A 21,543-nucleotide genomic window follows, 5' to 3' on the forward strand; every position below is an offset into this window, starting at 1 on the left:
TTCACGTCTTAATGAACATTTAGGTTGTTACCAGTTATTTGGCTGTTTTAAATAAGGCTACTGTGAGCACTAGTGTACAAGTCTTTGTGTGGACATGTTTCATTTCTCTTGGGTAAAAAACCTGAGAGTGGAATGGCTGTGTTGTACAGTAAGCATGTGTTTAACTTTTTAAGAAACTGCCCAACTGTCTTCCAAAGTTCCTCTGCATTCCCACTAGTAGTACATGAGAGTTCTAGTTGCTCCATGTTCTTACTAGCACTTTGTTTGTGTCAGTCTTTGAATTTTAGCCATTCTAGAGGTATCTGATTGTGGTCTTAATTCACATTGCTCTGATTACTAATAATTTTGAGCATTTTCTGATGAGCTTATTGGCCATTCATAAATCTTCTTTTGTAAAGTGTATGGTCAAATCTTTTGCCCATTAAAAAAAAATGGGTTGTCTTATTGACTTTTAAGAATATGTGTATATATATATATATATATACACACATATATATATATATATATATTCTGGATTCAAGTTCTTTGTCTTATGTGTATGTTTTGAATACTTTCTCCTAGTCTGTGCTCTGCCTTATTTTCTTTGTGTCTATTGAGAACCAAAAGTTGTAAATTTTTTATGAAATCCAATTATCAAATTTTCCTTTCATGGTCCTTGCTTTTTTGTGTGTTCTAAGAAACCTTTGCCTATTACTCCAAGGTCATAAGGATTTTTCTCCTGTTTTATTCTAGAAGTTTAATAGTTTTAGGTTTTATATTTCGGTCTATGATTCAGTTTGAGTTAATTTTTGTGAATGGTGTGAGATAAGGGTTTTTAGTTTTCCCTTCTCACGGATACCTAGTTGATCCAGCACCAGTGTTGAAAAGACCATTTTTCTGCATTGAATTGCCTTGGTACCTTTATTAAAAACTGGCAAAATATATGGGAGACTATTTCTGGATTCTCTACTCTGTTCCATTGATCCATATGTTTATTTTTTGCCAACACCAAACTTTTCTGATTGCTGTAGCTATAGTAAGTCTTGGAAAATAAAGGTAAGATTAGGGAATTGGAGAGTAAGTTCTCCAACTTTATTCTTTTAAAAAATTGCTTTATGGGGTGGCCATAGTGGTTTGCTGCTCAGATGTCCCTAAAAAAATTGTCATTAGGGGGATGGGTGGGACATGGAAAATGTATATAACCTAAACTTATGTACCCCCATGATGAGCTGAAATAAAAAAAAAAAATTGTCATTGGGACAATGTTGATAGCCCCAACCAATGGATTCACCACCATGTTCACAGAAAGGCTACACTTCTCTGGGGAGCTCCTAACCAATGACTAAGTATGGTTGGGGTACCAGTGGTAGCCCATTCCAGCCAATGCAGGACTCTTCCAACAGACAGTCTTTGCTTGGGGATTCTCCATTGCTGGCCAAAATTTTCTCAGAACTAAACTGCAGTCTGAGACACTCTCTGCACAATTCTTCCTTCCCTCTGCTCTTTCACAGTTTTCAGGCCTGCACTGGGGTCTGAAAGCTTTTTGGCTTCCTCCTGCTCCCTCCTCTTTTATCCTTCCCAGTCATTTGTCCCTAGAAACCAGCTGTATATCGAATGTGGTCTTGCCACCCACTTCTCAAAGGTCCCTAACAGACAGACTGTGATGATTCTAGGTCTTTTGAGTTTCCCTATAAATTCTGGAAATCAGCTTGTGAAATTCTACCTCCAAAAAAAGCCTGCTAGAATTTTAAGGGTCAGTTCTTCAGCTCTACAGATCAATTTGAGCAGAAATGCCACCTTAACAATATTGAGTCTCATCCACAAACATGATATATCTCATTTATTTAGGTCCTCATTAATTTCTCTCAGCAATGTTTTGCAATGTTCAGTGTAGAGGTCTTAGGCATCTTTTGTTGGATTTATTCCTAAGTATATATTTTTTGTTTTTTGGTACTACTGTATTAGAATTATTTTTAAATTTTTATTTTCCAACTGATTGCTACTAGTGTACAAGAATACGACTGACTGGATTTTGTACATTAATCTTGCATCCTGAAACCTTGCTAAATTCATTACTAGTCTCAGTTGGTTTTTCTCTGCTCCCCACCCTCCAACCTTTAAAACAAAAACTTTTCATGGGCTCCGAGTGCTCTAGTAAGAGTGGGGTGTGGATAGCTAGAGCTCCTTCTATCAGCATGCAACTCCCTGCCTGGAAGCCCTTCACCTTTAAAAGCAGCTTCAATAAGTTTCTGAACAACTCTAAGACTCCATGTAACTAATACAGGTTAACCAGCCATTATTCTAGGGAAGTTGGTATTTACTAAGTACCTCCTCCCATATTTTATAGGCATTTTATTTCATTTTAGTCTATAAAAGTTTACCAAAAAACACTTTATGAGATAAGTAGAAGGAGATCCATTTTGAAGATGAAGAAATAAAGATTAAAGCTCCTTCATATGCTCTCACAGTTGCTTTCTTTCTGAGAAAGGACCAAAATCCATCTGTCTGATTCCAGGGTTCATGCTCTTTCCTCCTACCTCAAGCTGACTATCCCCAGGCCACACAGGCAGACAGATGCCAAAATGAGTCTCTGCTGAGGCCCACGATTTTGGACTGACTGTCTTGCATTCATTCAACACGTGGACATGTGGGTCTGGAGGCCTGACCAGGCTCTGGGATTCCACCTCTACAACATCTGGCACCAGTCTGGTCTCCCAGCTTCCTGTTCCACCCACATTGCTTTCTGAGGGTACCAGTGACCTCTCCTTCACCCTGTCTGATGAACTGTTTGCAAGTCTAAGCATTTTTTACTTCTCTGCTGCCTTTGCAGAGAATGTCTTCCTGGAACCATGTGACTCAGTTTGCTCATGGTTCTCTTCTAGAGTCTCTGGTCACTTTTTATATCTGTCTTCTGTCCTAATTCTTTGTATATCCTCCTCCGATGGATCCTCCAGAATGATCCATCTGCAGGTTTTCTCTTTTGTCCCCTGGACAGTCATTCTTAAATATGCTCTTTCAAGCACCTGTAGGCGTGAGACCCTTCTCCCCAAGTCTGCCAGTTGCCTAAAGTTCTGATCACCAGGCTTCTTGGTTTTTCCAGGATAGCCCTGCTGTCCCCATAAAACCATTACAATAGCTAGAAATTTCTAATAGTTTAGCATCTAAATGGTGTTTTCCAGGTTGCTCTCCTATCCTCCTCTACCCTCAGAAGAACACAAATCTTTTCCTAGATCCATTATGTCTTGATTTATAGTTTGTGGAACATATTTAACATTTCCAAGGAATGTTCCCACTTGGATGGGCACATTTATAAAATCTAAACCTTGTTGACAAACAAGCTCCACCCGGTTCTACCCAAACAGGTAGTAAATCCCGAAAGTTCCCCTTACTTCTGGGGATTTCACCCTCCTTTTTGTTTTCTTCCCTCCTCCCCTTCTCCCATCTAATCACGATTCCCAGCCCATTGTTGTCTCTGAACTAGCCTTGGGTGAGGCTCTATCCTTTGTGGCTACTGCCACTCTGGATTAGTTCAAGGATTTCAAAAGACTGGTCTGATTTGTATTATCCTCCCCGTCAGCGTCAATGTTACATGGACAAAAATCTTTTCAAAATATCAGTCAGGTGATATTAAAAAGCCAGCAGTTTGCATCAGCAGATTTTTTTGTTCACTAAATCCAAACTCCTTTGTCTGGTCTTCAGGATTTTGTACCTCTGTCCTATATCACCAGGCTCATTGTTTATATTATTCCTCAAGAGGGAGCTCCTTGAGCCATGAGAAGAAACTTCAGGCTTGCTGGCCTTTTTATGTGACCTGACCACTCTCTCCCCCGTGCTTTTGCCCATTGTATTCTACATGCCACAAAAGCCAGCTTTCTGTCCCTCTTTAAGTTTTTCCTTCATTTTAAACCCTAGCCCTATATTTTCCTATCTTAGTATTTCTTCCTTAACCCTTTCTAAACCTTCAAGATATGTATTTTTGAGTAAATCTCTTAGGATTTACTTAGTATCTTAGGATTTATTTAGTAAATATCTTACTTGCTGTTAAACTAGCCCTGAAGAGCAGAAGTTCCCACATTAATTGGGAACTAATATCATTAGGTTGTGAGCTTCTTCAGGGCAAGGATCATGTCTTATTTAACTTTATAGCACCAGCATCTAGTCCAGTATCAGGTACATAATTTGAGTACCATAAATAAATGTGGAATAAACAAACACCACTTTATGGTGGTGTCCTTTTCAGCAGGTTCTTTAAGTGCAGAAGAGTTTGAGCTTCCTCACCTGCAAAAGGGTGTGCAGAATATCAATATCATAACCCTTAAAGAAGAAAAGCTATGTAAAGGTTCTAGCACAAAACTGGGCACAGACAACTCAATACATGTTGAGTTCACACCTTCTGTTAAGTTTTTAAAATTGTCATCAGAATTGTAGAGTTCCCATAATTGCTCCTACACAGCAGGGTACTTTTGCTAAAGCCTCCTCTGGGGTAGTACCAAACTTGAGTATGGAAGTTGTATAATAATCTGCAGGGGGAAAAAACTTGGTCCAATAGGAGGAAAATCCACAAGGACTACTGTTTACAGTGTCCTTTGTTATGATACTTGGTGTGGGGTTTGGCTGTGACAGTTTAGACATACAGATATACACAGACTTGTCTTTTTCATGGATTCCATAAATTCATACTCTTTGAACACCAGGCTTCATAATGGTAGGGTCCATTTTCCCTCCCCTTTCTCCGTTTCCATATAGGGGAGAAACTATATGATCAACAGGCTGAATAGGCGTTGGGTACTCTGACATGTTCATTTTAACATTGAACTCTGCATGTTTGTACTCAGCAGGGAGAATGAAAGTTATTAATCCTGGGAAACTATTAAATCACTTTCATAGACCTAATAGTTTTCATATTTTTGGAGTGGCAGTTGTCCCTCAACTGAACTATGCCCTCAGTTTTTGTATCTGTAAAATAGGGGTAATGGTCTATACTCTCACCCTCTTCCTAGGAATAGCAACTATCATGATACAGAAGAAAGAGCACTGGACTGGGAGTCAAGAGAACTGAGCTCTATTCTCACCTTTGAATAGCTAGCTGCACAGCTCTTGGGAAAATCACTTCAACTCAGCTCCCTCCCTTCCAAAATGAGAAGTCCAAATTAAGCAGCCTCTAAGTCAGCTCCCAGATTAAGAATGATAAGCTTTTTAAGCAACAAATTAAGTGGCCCTCTTCTTCTACCCAGAGTTGCCAGGTGAGAGGAGATTCCATGTGCACTGTGTAGAGAGGGGGATTTGGCACATGCTGCCCATGGTAGGTGTGTGGCATCAATGCACCCACCATATATGTCACAGCACCACACACCAGGGTAAGCATATCCAGTTGGTGACAAGAACCCTAGGGAAGTAGAGGCATGCAGATTACTTGGATACTTTCAGACAAGGATTATCAATTTTAGCACAAAAATGGAGCCTACCATGAGGCGTTCTTTTTAGACTTCCTAAGCTGCCATTAGCCGTTTGACTCATGGGTGGAGGAATTACCCATTGGTATACCTCAGCAGGGAGGGACTGGAAAAAGAAACGGGAGGTTGCCTCTTCCACGTCTTGGGAATGTTAGTCCTTTCTCTGGGGAGGGACCCAAGCATAGCAGGTGAAAAGCTGCCTCTGTATTCATTTGATGGTCATGACAAGTTCAAGGCAGACCACCTCCAATCCCAAACCTTTCTGGATCCACAGGGCACCTTAGAATCTGTATCTGCCTACAACTACCATTGTATTTCCCAACTGTAGGAAAGAGCCACAGGGTTTCCAGTCAAAGACCTGAGTTTCAGTCCCACCTGCATGAATTGTCTGGCTGTGGGCAAGATGCTCCAGGGCTCTGAGCTGATTGACGTAAGGATCAAAAGACATAGACGCATAGAGTGTTTGGTTCCAGGCTGGTCACAGCAGCCCTGGCCCCTACTCCTCTACAAATCTTCTTCTACCCAAATACTGTTTCAGAGAAGTTTTAAGCAGACACTGTAAGACTGATCCCCCCTTTGTCAGGGATATTTGAAGAGTGGGCAACACCATAAGGCAGAGGGGACAGAGTGCTATAGTCCAGCAACTTTGAGATGACGTCTTTGGGAGAAAGCTCTGCTTTTTTTAACTTCCTTTCACCCTGACTCCCACACTTGCCCTGCTCTCTTCTCCTCCACCTTAGCTTGGTGGCACGTCACTTGACCCACTCTGGGTCTTGGTTTGGCTTCCTCTCTGCCTGTGTAGTCCCTAGCAGTTGTGGCCTGCAGATGTCGTCCAGAGAGCTCTGCCTTAGACACTGCTTGCACAGAACAAGTACCTCAAAGAGCCCTAGCCCGCCTTCATTTGGGATGTGCATCACAGCAGGGAATGACGACATGCCCTGTGGCCACCACCATTGCAGCCTAACCTCCAGTTCGCAGCTGATGGCAGCCATTGAAAACACGGGACCTGAGTCACTCCAACCAACAAAACCAGGGGTTAAGGAGTCTCTTCTATGAAAAGATGCCTGAATACCTTCTGATACCTCCAGACCAACTACACAAAGGTTTTGCTTTACCAAGACCAGAGGGACTATTTAAATGTCAGTTTAAAACAGCTATTGTGCCATCATGGCACAAGGAAAGTGTACAGGCTTGGGAGTCAGACTGTCCCTGGGCTTAAATCCCAATCTTGCCCTTCACTGTTTAGGTAACATCTTGGCAAACTGCTGAACTGGGCTTACACATGCATAAAATGGAGATACTGATACCTTTGCACAGTTTTTGCAAGGATTAAACAATACTGCATATTCTAAATTGCTTAGCACTTGTAAAGGGCTTAGCCCAGAGTGGCTGCTCAAGCTTTTTCCTCTTGCTTCCCTCTTACCAGACAAAGGATAAATTATCCTAAGTGTAGCCCATTTAGGAGGGTTTAAAAAAATTGTAAAAGGCCAACAATACAGTGATTGAAGAAGTTCCTGCCTGATCATTTCAATTCAGGTATTAAGGTGTCCAGAGTAGACAGATCCATTTGCAACAGGGATCTCTCATGCAGCAGAATTGCCTGACAGTGGGCCTGCCAGCTGTGCTCCCCCTTCCACCCACCCCAACCCCGATTCCAGCCTAAGGTTTGAAGGAAAAGAGCCATGAAGTTTGTCTAGGATTTTTAGACACCAAATAAAGATTATGATGGAAACTATCATTTATGCAATTAAATGATTCCCTTTTTCCTGGGAAGCTCTCACTGTTAGAATGGCTTGTTTTGATTTCCTAATTTATATTGAGACCATTTGTGTGTGTGTGTCTCAGAAGTAACTAATCCCAACACAGCAGATTGAGTTGGCTTAGTCTATAGTGGCCAGTCTATTCAGAATATTTCATAGTCTATATCAAATCTTGCAATTTTTGTCCATCTTGGTCATATGGCTCATCAAGCCACCAAAAATGAGCCCTACAGTGCTGTCAGCCCCTTTGTTTCCTTATGCGTAGGTAAATCTCAGAAGACATGAACCTCAAAGGACACAGTGACTGGATTTGAAAAATCTTAAAGAACCACTGCAAAAACTTAGCTGCCACTTGCAATATAAATTGCTTTCATTTTAATTCTCCTTCATATTTTAGAAGACTAAAGTATAGTTAAAACTGGAAACACATCCAGACACAGCCAACACAAGTTATATCTTAAGGTTATTCACCCAAGTCCATTAACTTTAAAGCCACAAACATGTTTATACAATAATTACCATGCTGCAATGTAAGTACACAAAATGTTTAGTTCTAAAGGACAAAACTGCATACTTCTCGGTGCTTTCATAATACATTGCTTTAAAAAAAAGTTTCTTCAATTCAACCTCAAACATCCAAGTTGCTAACTTCCACGCAAAGCCATCACAAGAAGGAATTCTTTCTGTCTTAAGTTGGTAACGATAACAGAAATGCAAGGCACAATCAGCTTTTTAAATCAAATGTAATTGTATTGCGGTATTGAGTTGCCTTTTCTTAGCAGAGTAACCATAAATGTCAAATTTTCTGGGATTGTCCTGATTTTGAATGCCCTGACCCATTTCCAAGCTTTGTATTCAAAGTATCCCATTTTCTGATTCTAAGAAGAGTCAGCATATAGATCAATTTAAAGAAAAGTGGCATTTGCACCTCAGAGAGGGGACTGAAGGAAAGAAGGAAGGAAGCAAAGAAAGAGAAAAAAGAAAGAAAAAAAGAGAGGAAAGAAAGAAAAAAAAGAGAGAGAAAGGGCTTAAGCAGTTCTTATAAAAAACAAAAGTAGGCATCACCATCCCAACTTGTCTTTATTGAAACTGCAATTTTTAAAAGTCTTTTTTCTTAGATCTGCGGTAGCTCTATGTAACATTATTCCCAAGCTCAATTAGGATGATTTTTTACTTTACTCTCATAAAGCATCTCCTTTTTTATGCACTTTGAGTGCCCTAAGTGGGTTTATAATTACACAATCTTAACTGAAGGGATACGGATGAAATAACAATTTTTTCTCATCTCCAACTTCAATTTTCTACTCCTAGGTACGTGAAAAGAGCAAATAAGGTACAGATGGCTGTAATGTCTCCTATTTTTAGTTTCCGAATGAATCGTTTCTTACGGCAATGAAAAAGAATAGAAAAATGCTTGCTTTTGTGCTATGAAAGAGAGAACAGAAAAACCAGTCCTTGAATACTGGCAACAAAAGATCATCATTTGCTACTGGAATTGACACCGGATTAAAAAGCTAAAGTTTGGAAGTAAAATAATTTTGCTGCTCTTTAAACATTTTAGCAGTTTAAAAGTACACTAAAAATTAAATACAAGTCCCTCCCTAATAGTACACACCACTCGCAATGACATTCTGCACACTCCTATTTTGCCACAATGTGGATTTTTTTCCCTTTCAAATGAAAACCTACAGAAATAAACTCTGAAAAGGATAGATTGCTCCCCCCTTTCTATTCTCAAGCCAATGAAATATTTTGAGTCGACTGCTTTCTGATCGCAAAATTCATATTCAGTTGTTTTTTAAAACCAAGAAGCAGTTATTTAAAAGAATACATTCTATTACTAAAAGTTAGCCAAGCCCAACTAACAAGACCTCAAAAATGAACATATTTCAAAGAATTGTTTCTCTTCAATAGTTGCATGAGTTTTTATCTTCCCCTCAGGAAAATGTGCAAATATCAAGGTTACCTGAGTCGGCTGGTCACTTCTACTTTTTGGACTCTTGAAGATGGTGAGTTTTGCTAATGATGCGCGGCTGTTTAAGAAGCGGGTGGCTTTTCTGGCAATCACTCTTTGTGTGCCATCTTTTATAAAGGTGCTTCTTGTTGCTAAGAGATCAGTTGCTTAGAGACCAAATCATTAAAAAAAATATATATGTCAGGGGCCAACATAAATTATAACCAAATTTTGTCATTTCAGTTCGCCCTCTGAACGTTTGGCTTTTGTAATAGATCGTAGCGTACCAAGAGAAGCCAATTATTAATCACAAATAGAAAACTGACCATGAGGAGGAGAAAAGATCTGTGCGTACGCTCCCATGGACAGAGAGTAATGCCACGTCTCCCTTTGATGGGAGTTGCATTGTCGCTAGGCTGTCTGAAACTTTGGCTCCTCATGGGGGTCCTAGACATAGGCTGTGAGGGTGGGTTTATACACACACACACAGATACCTGTCCCGGGCAAACTTGAGTGCAGTTTGGTGTATGAACACATGTGGGAATTGTCGAGCTACTTTAGTCTTTTCCTGAGGAAAATTTAGAGAAAAATGCTATGCTTAGGAAAATGTAAGTTGGAAATCTGAGATAATCTTAGCCTTCAGAGAGGTATTTTTAAGTGTGAATGAATATTAAGTTGCCACTGCTTCAGGTCCAGGTATGGACATGGTGGGGGCTGGGGGAGGGGTGTGCTTGGATAAAAAGTCTTTTTGCCTTTTATTTTCTTCCCTGTGCTCACAAATAGCATTAGCCAAGAGGCAGGAATAAATACAACTGGTTAAGTGTGCAAGGTTTGGCTTGGGGGGGTCTTCCTCTCTCCTTTTGTGGCAACTCTGCCCATTGAGACCTTCCCCTCAAATTCACTGTCAGCTAAATACTCCTCCTCCTCGGGACGTTTACATTTTAGGAATATACTTTTAAATGAAAAGAATCTTAAGTGCCTTTAAGATTTAAAGGAATGGTGGCATTCCAAGCTTCTTAACAGGTACGATAAGAGATGTGTGGGGGCAAAATAAAGCTAGACACAGCCCTTCACTGTGTAACTCCATAACACAACTCCCTCCTGCATCTCTTCTTTTTCAGCCACCTCCCCCATCCTTCAGGGTCTGTGACCCCCATCTTGGGTGAGAAGAAAGGAAGCAAATAAGAGACCAAAGACTTCAAGTTAAAATTAAGATAAGAGGTAAAAGGAGCACCGAAGACCTTAGAGCTTTGTTCCTTTCCTAGGCTCAGAGTGCTTTGCCATTATAGAAAACTTCGTGCTAAGGCATCTGGAATTGAACCCACTGTAAGGGAGAGGTGAGGAGAGGCCCTGGAGGCTGGGGCGGGGGCCGGGCAGGAGGATGCTGAGCCGACTGGATTCTCATTCTACTCGTTAGCACTGGCCCTGTCAGATTGGCATCAACCCATCACTCACCTACAAAGTAGGCGAAAGCCCCACGATCAGTTTGAATTTCTTTAGATAGAGATATATATTCTGGTAAAGAGAGAGAAAACTGACACCCTGTGCAAGTGGGATGCGGCCAATACTCAGCAGAAATTCACGGCAAGAAGAAAGAAAACCCCGACTTCCCCTGACCCAAGCTATGAGTGGAGATGGACACAGAGCCTTTGGGTGTTGCAGAAGCAACTCAGGTACGCCAGCTAAGCATACGTTTTCTCTCAAAGTCCCTTTCTTCCTTCTAACCCCCCAAATTTCTCTTTGCTGCGTATATTTCAGGATAGAAATCAAAACAGAAAGGATCAGAGACAGAAGGAATCAGAGGCAGAAAAAGGCAAGAGAAATACAAATGTCTGGGCACATAGTGGCTGCCTAGGAAATGCTAGTTGAAGGAAGGAGAGAGAGTAGCAACAGAAGGTTAAGGAAGAAAGGGGCTGTGAATGCCACAGAAACCATCTCATTCTTCTCCCAACTCCAAGTACTTTGCACAGGGCTTTTGCATTTAAAACACAATCAAATGTTTTTGTAAAGTTCTAAGTCAAAGGAAAAAAAAGACAGAGACCTCATGCACCTAAGGGGGTCGAACTATTCCTCGGCTCTAGACCCCGCATGACTGGAACCCTCCATAGCAGCTTGCTCTGCAGTCTTTGGTGCTTTGGCCTTAGGTCTAAAAATGAAAGCTGATCCTTCTTATCCATCCACCTGCTTTCTCACTCTTCTGGTTCTGATTTCATTCTCTCTGTCTGTAACCATTTGCTTTGGATTGTTAGCTCCCTCCTCTAGGTCAGGAGGCCCCACACCTGCCTTTTGGCCACTTTCTACCTAGGGAGAGGTGGCTGGGGCACCACTCCAGGTACTCAACCTTGGCAGGCTCCAGGTTCTCCTCAGCCTGGGTGGAGGTGGGCAGATGCAATCAATGGTCAATGAAGGCCCTTTGTCACCACTCAGTGTGGCTGAAGGAAATAAGCTTGGACCCATGAGGGCTCTGCTTACAAAAGTTCCAACTTGAAGCTTGGAAAAAATTTTTTAACACAGATATAACTGCTCGTAGCAAGGAATGTGGTCGGGGTCATTTTGGGTCCTGTACTGTGGCAGGCCACTTGTCCACAGGTGCCTGGACCACAGAGCTCCCACAGTCTGACCCCACCGCTGCTGGGAAGCTGCCCAGACCGTGTGAGCTCCATGTCCCAGCCGCAGGATGGGGGAGCTGCTCTCTTACTCCATGGGAACTGGGAGCAGGGGGCATCTGCCTCCAGAACAAGGAGATGGTACAACGAGAGATGCCGAGCCCCAGACAGTCCCTGTACAACTGACTGCCACTGCAGGTGCCTCTCCTGGGGGAAACCAGCAATCTGACACCACCCACCCCTCACTGAACATCCAAGACACCCTGGTGCTGTCCATTGCCTCCTGTCCAGCTGCCCGTGAATCCCGCAGGTCTGGGCCTCTCCTGACTGAAAATTCAACAGACACCATTTCTAGGAAGGCTCACACGGCCTCCTCACTGCACAGCCTCTTCTACCTTAGATATTGGAATACATTCTTCAATGAACATGGTGACGTTATACGTCATTTTAAGGTGCATTTCTGGCTTTATGTTTTTTTGCTAATGACTTATTACTTGCTGTTTATTTTAGACTACGGAAATGATGTTAGACAAAAAGCAAATTCAAGCGATTTTCTTATTCGAGTTCAAAATGGGTCGTAAAGCAGCGAAGACAACTCGCAACATCAACAACGCACATGGCCCAGGAACTGCTAACGAACGGAACAGACAGTGCCGTGGTGGTTCAAGAAGTTTTGCAAGGGGGATGAGAGCCTTGAAGATGTTCCTCTTTCTCCAGGAAACTGTTCCCAGGAGAGGCCAAGTGGCCTATGGAGATACATGACCTACTCGGTAAGAATGGAGGCTGTGCCAGGTGTTCTCAAACCTCTCTCCCGAGGTTCCTAGGGCAGCAAGTAGGAGCTCAGCCAGTACCACACAAGGTTGCTTTTTCCAAGCCCTTTCAGCTGGTAGATGCCATGTGTTGGGCAGAACCTGCTCTGAGAAACCAGAGCGCCAGGGGGCAGCCATCCAGCCCAACAGCCACTATACTAGTAAAGAGGAGGATTTGGGCAGCAGAGGGCAGCCAAGCACAACCGCCTCAAGCTGCATCCGAGGGTGACTTTGGGAGGCCAGAGGGGCGGGGAGGAGAGTGTGGCCTCGCAGGGGACAGCTGGCTGCTCGGCTGGCCAGAGGTCCTTGCAGCCAAGCTTACCCCCTGTGCGGGTTGCCTTTCTGAACTCTGAAAAATCATTGTCACAGTGCACAGGACCTTTGGAGTGCTAAGACCTGAGACAGGGAGCCCAGGCTAAAGGAGAAGCAGCCCTCGAGACACATGGTTACAGTGGCGGTGGCTGCTGTCACCCCTTCCTCTAGTCTTGCCACAGGCTTGTAGATGGAGGCCTGAAGACATGACATCCATCTTCTCTTTTCGGCACCAGTCACCACAGCCCTATTCTATAGAAAGACCTCTGACCACCCTGGTCCCCATCCAGATTGTATCCTGGCTTTGTCGGGACTACCTGTCTCCATGTGCACACCCACCAGTTCACCCACCAGTTCTCCAATAATCACCTAAAGAGAAGGCCGGACAGACAGTATCACTGGGTTCTTGAGAAAGATTTGCCCTCTCACCCACAATGGGCCTGATCTAAGTATCTAGGAGAAGTCACTTGTGACAACTCTGCCCCTTCTCTCCTGCCAAACATCCCTTCCCTTCCCTCCCTCTCCCTTCCCACCGTCCTCCCGACACACAGAAAATCTGGCTTCCACCCCCCAGCAAATCCCAGAGCTCTGGTCACACCGACACTCCCTTGAGCCAGACGGCCATGGGGAGCCACAGCAACCCGCTTTCCAGGAAGACCCCCCCCCAGACACCTCTGACACGTACAGCACACTAACCACCTTGGGCTCCAGAACCATCACAAGTGCACGACTCATCTTGTTAGTTACCAGACACTCAAGGCAGGACGCTCTTGAACTGCAATTTCTGTGATAATAGACATGAAATAAGATCAGAGCCTAATAAGCAGCCCAACACAGTCCAATTTCTCTGCTTTCCTTGGAGAAAGAACCATGGTGTTCTTTCCATAGACTGTTTGGTCGACTAGAACCAAACAAATAATAGAAAATAACAGAAAAATAGAAAACAATAATATCAAAATAATAGACAATATATTCTTCAAGAAATGAAGAAAAAAAAAAAAACAAAAAAAAATCCTGGGCTCTTCAGCAGAGAGAGAAGCAGTCGAAGATCACGGCAGGGTTAGCGTGATTGTCTCCAAGAGGCACTGCCAACGCAGTGTGGACTTGGATGCCAGTGTGTGCCCGGGCAGGTCTGCTTTGAAACTGCAGGAAACTGAGCCCACTGGATTTGAGGCTCCTCCAAATGGTGCCATCTGAGATTCTGCAAGTGCCACTTCCCTGAGGATGTTGTAAACCTCCCTGGGATTCTCGGGCAGCTGCAGCTCAGACATTGGTATCACTCTGCAGAAGGCGGCCTGTTCCCACGCGGGCCCTGCAGGCCCCTCCTAATCTCCTGGGCCCAAACACCTTTCCCCCTAACTCTGCTCTGGCCAGGTCTCCACGCTACTCTCAAATGGCTGCCCCACCCTCCTGTTGTGCAGTTAAAACCCGCAAAGTAATTATTAAACTGACTTCTGATTTTCTTCAATGATTTGGAGCTAAAACTATGAAATGAAACGGAAGCAACGCCTCCTTGACACTCAACCCAAAGCAGTTCCCGGTGACCAGCTGCCTTTATTGGCCACTGAAGCCTGTGTGCGTCTTGGAGGTGAGCTGAAGGTGGAATGCTGTTCAGTGCCTCAGCAGAATAGTCCGTAGTCGACTACATTTGATATACATAAGCCAAAGAGTATGACTGGAGTAAAACGTAAGCACTAGAAAGCTGCTTTTGTATAATAAATTGAAAGCACCATGAATTTGACTAAGCATCCTAAGGCACTGGAGTTTCTATTTTTTTCCCAGTGTATCTGCCATAAAAAACCACAAACCTCTCAAGTGTAAGGACCATGTCTTACTCATCTTCCCATCCCTGTCCTGCTGACGCCATCGTACTCAGCGGTTTGCAGTGAGTTTTGAATGAATGAAACTGCTCGCTCGTTGCTCCTGCCCCACCTTCCCTGGCCCTCCTCAAGTCCTGACAGCTGAGTGATCTGCATGCTCAGTCTCGCCACGTCCCCAGATCGATGACATCTAAGACAGGAATTCCTGTTCAAGTAGCCACAGCTCTGCTCGCTGTCCAAAATGTGGCCTCCACTCACCTCCCACCCCTGAGAGTCTAGCTTGGGGGCTGGTGCCTGGGAGCTGGCCACGAGTGTTCCACGGCTGCTATTTGAGTCACAGATTCTCCGCCATCCCGCACCCTTTGGGGCTACTGAAACCTGGAGTCTTGCACCTTTGGGTTCATCACTAGGCACCTGGTTCCTCTGCTTCAGTTTCCGCACTCCAGACGAGCCGTGTGGTAAGTGCTCCGGCTGCACCCTCCTCACCCAGGGCATGCTTCTGTGGCCCGCTATAGGGAAACGTCCTCCTCCTCTCAGCTCAGGTCTGACCCCTGGCCCACAGCCGGCTCCCTGCTGAACAGAGACTATCCTCAGTCGCGGCAGCTGCCCCTCTGCCCTGGCCCGGGGCTCTGTTCTGCTGCTCCCTGCTTCCTGGACTCCTGGTGCCGAGCGTTCGTCTAAACCAAGATGGAGGGTGGCTATGCCCTTGGACCTCCCACCCGGCCTGTGCTTGGCATCCGGCCCATTGCTGATGACAGCACCCTGCCCTCCCTCTCCCAGCCTTCAGCGTGGCAAAGGGATCCGCAATATGACGGTGACCCCCCCCCCGACCCCCCCCAACTGTATTCCAACTCCCTTCTTCCACTGTCAAGAGAATTGGAAGGTGAACTAAGGGGGTGGGGCGTTCTAACTCGGGGTTACTGCTGTGGAACTAGGGTTTGGGGTGAGCTTCATTCTTTGCAGAAGGAGAGGGTGGTGGGGACAGGTCTCTGACAACCAGACATGCTGAATTGTCTGGAACAGTCCTACTTTCTGTGGGATTTTACTTTTTTCAGTGAAGGTCATTTCCCTCAGCTTTACTAAATACACACATCTTTACATTTCAAGTGCCTTGTTAGACTTCACACAAAATCCCAAAAACATTTTAAGAGAATTCCTTTTCAAATCATAAACTTGAGAGCAGGGGGCCTGGGCTGAGGAGCTGACTGGGCCACTGCTTGTGCCACTCCCAGGACAACTGTGGGCGTGGAGGCGCTCCCCTTCGACTCCTGCCCCTGACTCCCGCCCCAGGCGCCATGTTCCAAGAGCCATACTCTCATCAACAGGGACGTGAACTTGACTCTGTTTGTCATCATTCTGGGTTCCTTCCCATAGAAGGCTGTTTAACCAACCTGTTTCAGGCTGGATAGGTCCTTGTTCTTCTGCAGTGCTTTGATGGCAGGGGTTTTCCCGCCAGGTTCTCAGCTTCCCACAGTGCCTCCTCTGTTGTCCCCATTCTGCTTCAGCTGGCCAGGATTCCTGGACATCCTCTCCCCACCCCTTGCTGGAAAATTCTCCTGAGTCATTCATCTCTTCTTGCAAATAGGAGGCAATCCTGTTACCTTCTCTAGAGCTATTTGCATTTTAGGCCTTTTTGGAGTGAACCAAGGAATGAAAGCTCACCCCATGGAAGGAATTTTTAGCATTTAACCCTGGGGGATGGGGAGATTGGAGGGCTCTGGGACAAAGTGGGAGGAGCTTGGGAGGGGCCCTCTTCCAGCTCCCCAGTATCGTATACAACACTGATGCTGCCTGGGTTAGGCCTGGACAGCCTGCACCTTCCCCACCATGCCCTTGCCCACCACTGAACTCCAGGCCCATGCTGGGTCAGTGGAAGGCAGACAGCAGGCCTGAAATGGAGGTTGAGTTGCAAAACCATCTCTTGAATGCAGTCTTCCCTGGGTGGTCCCTGCCTGCATAAGCCCATGCTCCCCTAATTCCTCAGTGTTTCTATTTACTTTGGGGTCCTGCTCAGTTTGCCAGGAGCCACCTGGGAATGAGGCAATGTGTTTCCTTCTGCACAGTGCCTGGCACATAGTAAGCACTCAGTAAATGTTAGCTATTAATAATAAAAAGAATAAATCCAGAACGGGATCCATGGGATGCTGGCACAGAGGCTGCTAGGAGTGGACAGGGGACCAGGGCAGTGGTACATGGCCCAGGTCTCAGCACATACCGGGGACCATTCATTTAATGTTTCTGAACTGAAAGGAGTTTGGGCTCTTTAAAGTGGAAGAAAGAATGCCTTCTGGCCAAGTGATAATGGTGAGAGTCCCTTATTATTCTTAAATCTCCAGGAGAATGAAAAAGGTTTTCCACACACTGACTAAACGCCCTGCTCAGTGCCTAAGATAGAAATTGACAACCAAAGCCCCACCTGTCTTCTGTCTTGGCCATGAAAATTCCAGTCAGTAAGGTGATGTAGAGAACTTCCGGAGGACCCAGCACCTTCTATGGGAAGAGGTAAGTCTAGGGAGGTGTGTCAAACCAATTATGCTAACACTATTTGCAAGAACTATGCCTAAAGCCAGGGAACAGAAAGATAACCAGCTGAAGCCTCCTCTCAGAGTCCGGAATTAACCCTGCTTCCTTAAGAGCCCAGGACCATTGCATTGCCTTCTTTCTTCCCTCCCCCTGTCCTGTTGCTCTGCACATAGTGGTTGGAATTTTGCCTCCATTTCCTGAGACGCCCTGGATTTCCAGGTGGTCTGCTAGTAGTGCTGCCTTTACTTTTAAGCTGTTTGGCTGGGGCGCAGTGGTTGATCCTCTGCCTGGGCTCTTGCTGTGAGGACCAAAGCCCAGCTCCTAGATGCAGGTGAAGCCCCATTTCACTTTGAGCATCACCAGGGCCCGGGAGCATTGCCCCACCTCCAGACTGGATACCTCTGGATAAACACTTGCTACCCTGCCCCTCAGATTCTATGTCACTGAGGTTCCAGTGTGCCTTGTGATCGAGCCAGCCTAAGTGTGGCAGAAAACTAGGTTTAAGGCAGACTGTAAAAAACCTTGAAAGTAAAGGTATGGAATCAAGGGTCAGGGGTTTCGAACAGGAAATTAACATGATCAGAACTGCGCTTCAGGCAGTGGTAGTAGGCAGAGTGGATTGGGGGAGTGGGCAGAGCCTAAAGGCAAAGAGTTCGGTAACATGGACCTAGATTTTTTCCCTTCAAACTGGAAAGGAAGGGGCCCAATGTGAGAGAATTGACATGGATTTGAGGAGGTGTAGGAGGAAGGGAATGTACATTATTACATTAAACAACTAGATGATTCCAAGCCCGCTGTAGAGGGGAAGTGTTCACACCAATAAGAAATGGGGAAGGGGACCAGCATTTAACAAGTGCTTTTTGCATTATGAACATTGGTAGCGTTCATGGAACATGAGAAAAAAGGACCTTGCTTCAAAGGCTACCCAGAAAAGTGTAGAACCAGAATTCCAATCGTAGGTGGGCAACCCCAAAGTCTTAGAGTGTTTCCCTAGAGAAGCCGGACGAGGAGCAAAATAGGGGGGAGGGGACAATGACAGCCTTGAATGAGTTGAGGGGCTGGCAGGATAGGCAGCAGTTAGAAGTGTGGGCAGGGAGGACTGGAAATGGATCAGACCGGCAAAGACAGGGAGTCAGCTGGGAGCCGCTTTCATGGAAACCCCGGGAATGGGTCAAATCTCCAACACAGAAAGAAGACAGAGATCAGGGAAACAGTCTTGGGCTGGAACCACAAGAGGTACCCTAGGCTTAAGAACTAATAAAGGAGCAGAAAAGAAGCCATGAGAGTAGAAGAAAAACTAAGAGTCCAAGGAGGGCAGTGTGAAAAAGGGAAAGAGAAGCCATGAGCTCAGAACACTTTACACTGACAAGTAAGTTGGGAAAACAAGAAAAGGCCCTCGGCTTTAGCAGTTAGAAACATACTGTGACCTCTCATCAGTCAAAGTCAACCAGCCGGTGGGCAGAGACGATAATGAGACAATAAGTGAGCACTCTTCTGCCTTCAAGAAATTTGGCAGTGAAGGAAAGAGGAGAGAACAGGGAGAAGTGGATGAGGGCCAGAGGAACTCTTCTTTGGACCCCAGAACAACCGAATGGGATGGGCTTAGTCCCTCAGCTCTCAAAGACAGAAATCCCCAGCCAGATTATGTGTTGGGCCTGAATAGACCCTACTTTAGGTCCCAACAGTTTTACAATGCTTCTCTTTCAACCCCAGCTCGTGCTACCATCACTGGCCTACAAAGTAATTTATTCTCGACACACTCCATGCTGCAGTGGGAACGACTGGGAACGTGACGGCAGAGTGCCTTGTAGATGCAAAATCTGTGCAAAGCTTTGAGCACTTTCATAAACTGGCAAATCATATCTAACTTTCACAGATTTAGTTTGTTGTTCTTGGCAAATGCCTTTCAAAGGTCTTCAGCCTTCGAATTGGGGAGGGGGCTGTCTGGGGGAGAATGGGGTTAAGAGGGGAAGGTCCCCTTCACTCGTACCTGGGCCAAGGGAGCTGAAATCCTGCCCCTGCTTTCTTGCCAAGCTTTGTGTCCACCCAGATGGACACCTTTTTCTAAATAGCACAAAGGAGTTCAGGCCGGTAGGGGCCCTGCCTACACATTTGGGTTGGGAGAGAAGGTGGGGGTCCTTCTTGGTGGATGGGAAGTTGCCTTTTCCTCAAGAGAAGCCATTTTCTTTGACGTGCGCATTTTAGTGGACACAAGACTGGTCCCCAAACACTAGCTATTCTGGTTTTCTGCTTGGCACCAAGGGACATGCCTGGGAGAGCTCAGATTGAGTGCTCCGATGGCCGGGGTCAGTTCCGGGTAGAAAAGTTCAGCCTCTGTGGGGATTACTGGGTAAAACAGGGGAAAGGGGCTGAGATCATAAGCCGAGTTGTAGGAACTGTAGTTGAACTCGAGCCTTAAGAGTTCAATGTCTGACGAGAAATATTTTCAACTGCACAATTTGCACACATTTTAAACACAATATTAGCAAGTCTGAGCTAAAAAAAAACCCTTGAATGAGCCAGCTGAGACCAGACTACAAGAGGTTAAATCCAGTGAAAACTCTTATTTTTAAATGGAACTACATTTAGTCAAGAACCACTTGTGTAGGATATGTCTTCAAATCAAATCTTGTTGCCATTTGCCAGAGAAAATGTGCTTTAATTCCTTGATGCCAAAGAATGTCTGCCACATTGTATAATGAAACTAGAATAATTGAGCTACTTGTTCATTACAAAGATCTCTAGCTGAATACTCAAAATTCTTCAGCCGCTGAGTGGGCTTGGACTGAATTAACAACGTTCTTTTTTTTTTTTAATTAATTTTGAGATAGGACATACATTTTACAATAGAACTTTTTTTTTTTTTTTTTGTGAAGCGCTTGCTGAATGCTTTTTACTCCAAGAAGGATTACACATTATTCTTTGTTGCTAGTGCCAGGGTGATTGAGAAGGACAAGTGAAATGTTAGCCAGAGCGTTACACAGGAGCCCACACCAGCCTCGACTCTGGTCTCAGTTTCCCCAGGATCTTCCACTGTACTCTCCCCACCCCCTCCCTAGTGCCTCTGTCTTGTGGAGTTCCTGCCAAATTGTCTCGCCTCACTGTTACCGGAACACCTATTGTCCCCATGGGCTTGTGAGCCCTCTTGAAAGCAGGGACCGCACCTTATTAGCATCCCAGTCCTCAAAAGCACGCCTGCCACAGGGTACTTGACACCTAGGAGACCCTCGGGAAGCATTGCTATTGAGTTTAGAAAGCTAGAGTCAGGTAAGAGATTGTGGGATAAAAATGGAAAAACCAAGTCCAAAACTCAGAAAGACGGATGCTTTCTCCATCCTGCTAGACATCACTGAGGCACAGTCTCAACATCTTTCCGTCTCACGGGAAGATAAAGTGACCTGCACAGTCGAGCCTGGTCCCTCTGGTCCAGTTCTGGTTGGCTTTGAGCAAGACAGCCAAACACTGCAGTCTGAAAGCTCCGGCAGCACGGGGGGTTGGGGAGTGGAGAGAAGAGTGAGAAAAGAGAGAGTGACACAGTCAAACGCAGACGGACCAGAGAAAGTCAGCAAGAGAATGACTCAAAGCAAGTGCGATCATTTCAAAGACCACAGCTACGTTGAGGAGGAGGATGACCAAGGAAAGATTCCTGGATTTCAGAAAAGTTGCCAGTAGTTTCCAGAGAGGTGCGGCTAGAAACTAGATGGTGGGAGAAAAGAGAGGCTGAGGCCTGGGACAAAGACCATGCATTTCCAGAGCCAGCTGTTGAGAAAGCAGGAGGGGACAGCAGCTGGGAGAGGCATCTGGGTCCAACTGGGGCTGGGGGAGGGGCAGACACTGGAGCTTGATTTTAGCAGCACCCCCCTGGGCGGGGGGCAGGGGGTGGGATAGAAGAGGCCCTGAGAGAAAGAATCTGAGGAGCAGAGGAAAAGTATTCTTCCCTGGAGACTGGAGGGAAACAGAAAAGGACGGATGGAGATTTGACATGCTGTCATGAACATCCCTCTCCCAAGTCAAGATGACACGGGGTGAGTGGGTTGGGGAGTGGTGTGACGGGGATGGGGACCTTCGGGATCACTCCTTTGCAGTGTGGGTTAGTCTTTAAAAAGAACAAATGCGCAGTAGTGTAGGTCCATAGACCTGCGTCAGATGACACCATCACCTCTAAACCGGTGACCCCCGGTGCCAATCCATGCGCTAAAATAAGGACAACAAGGTACTTTTCCCAGAGAGCTAAATTCAGTTTAAAGGACTGTTTCCTTTATGCCGAGACTGTATTCTCCCTCACTTTTTTCGGTATTAAAATATTTTTTTGCCGAACTTGAAACGA

General features: G+C 45.2%; 1 protein-coding gene and 2 long non-coding RNA genes across 3 annotated transcripts in view; 2 read left to right on the forward strand and 1 right to left on the reverse strand.

The window, feature by feature from the left end:
* LOC123622671 overlaps positions 1-9,926 on the forward strand; it is a 179,036-nt gene extending 169,110 nt beyond the window's left edge. Inside the window, exon 3 of the long non-coding RNA XR_006729575.1 lies at positions 9,134-9,926. This is a non-coding gene — a long non-coding RNA (uncharacterized LOC123622671). The remainder of the gene's footprint in view (positions 1-9,133) is intronic.
* Positions 1-21,543, reverse strand: part of LOC123622663 (aromatase) — a 117,764-nt gene that overhangs the window by 67,496 nt on the left and 28,725 nt on the right. The gene's annotated exons all lie outside the window — the stretch shown is intronic.
* Positions 14,580-18,961, forward strand: LOC123622676. Its single transcript, XR_006729589.1, has 3 exons — positions 14,580-15,151; positions 17,030-17,195; positions 18,930-18,961. It is a non-coding gene; the product is annotated as an uncharacterized LOC123622676 (long non-coding RNA).

Source organism: Lemur catta, chromosome 1, assembly GCF_020740605.2.
Source record: "Lemur catta isolate mLemCat1 chromosome 1, mLemCat1.pri, whole genome shotgun sequence".
Taxonomy (NCBI): Eukaryota; Metazoa; Chordata; class Mammalia; order Primates; family Lemuridae; genus Lemur; species Lemur catta.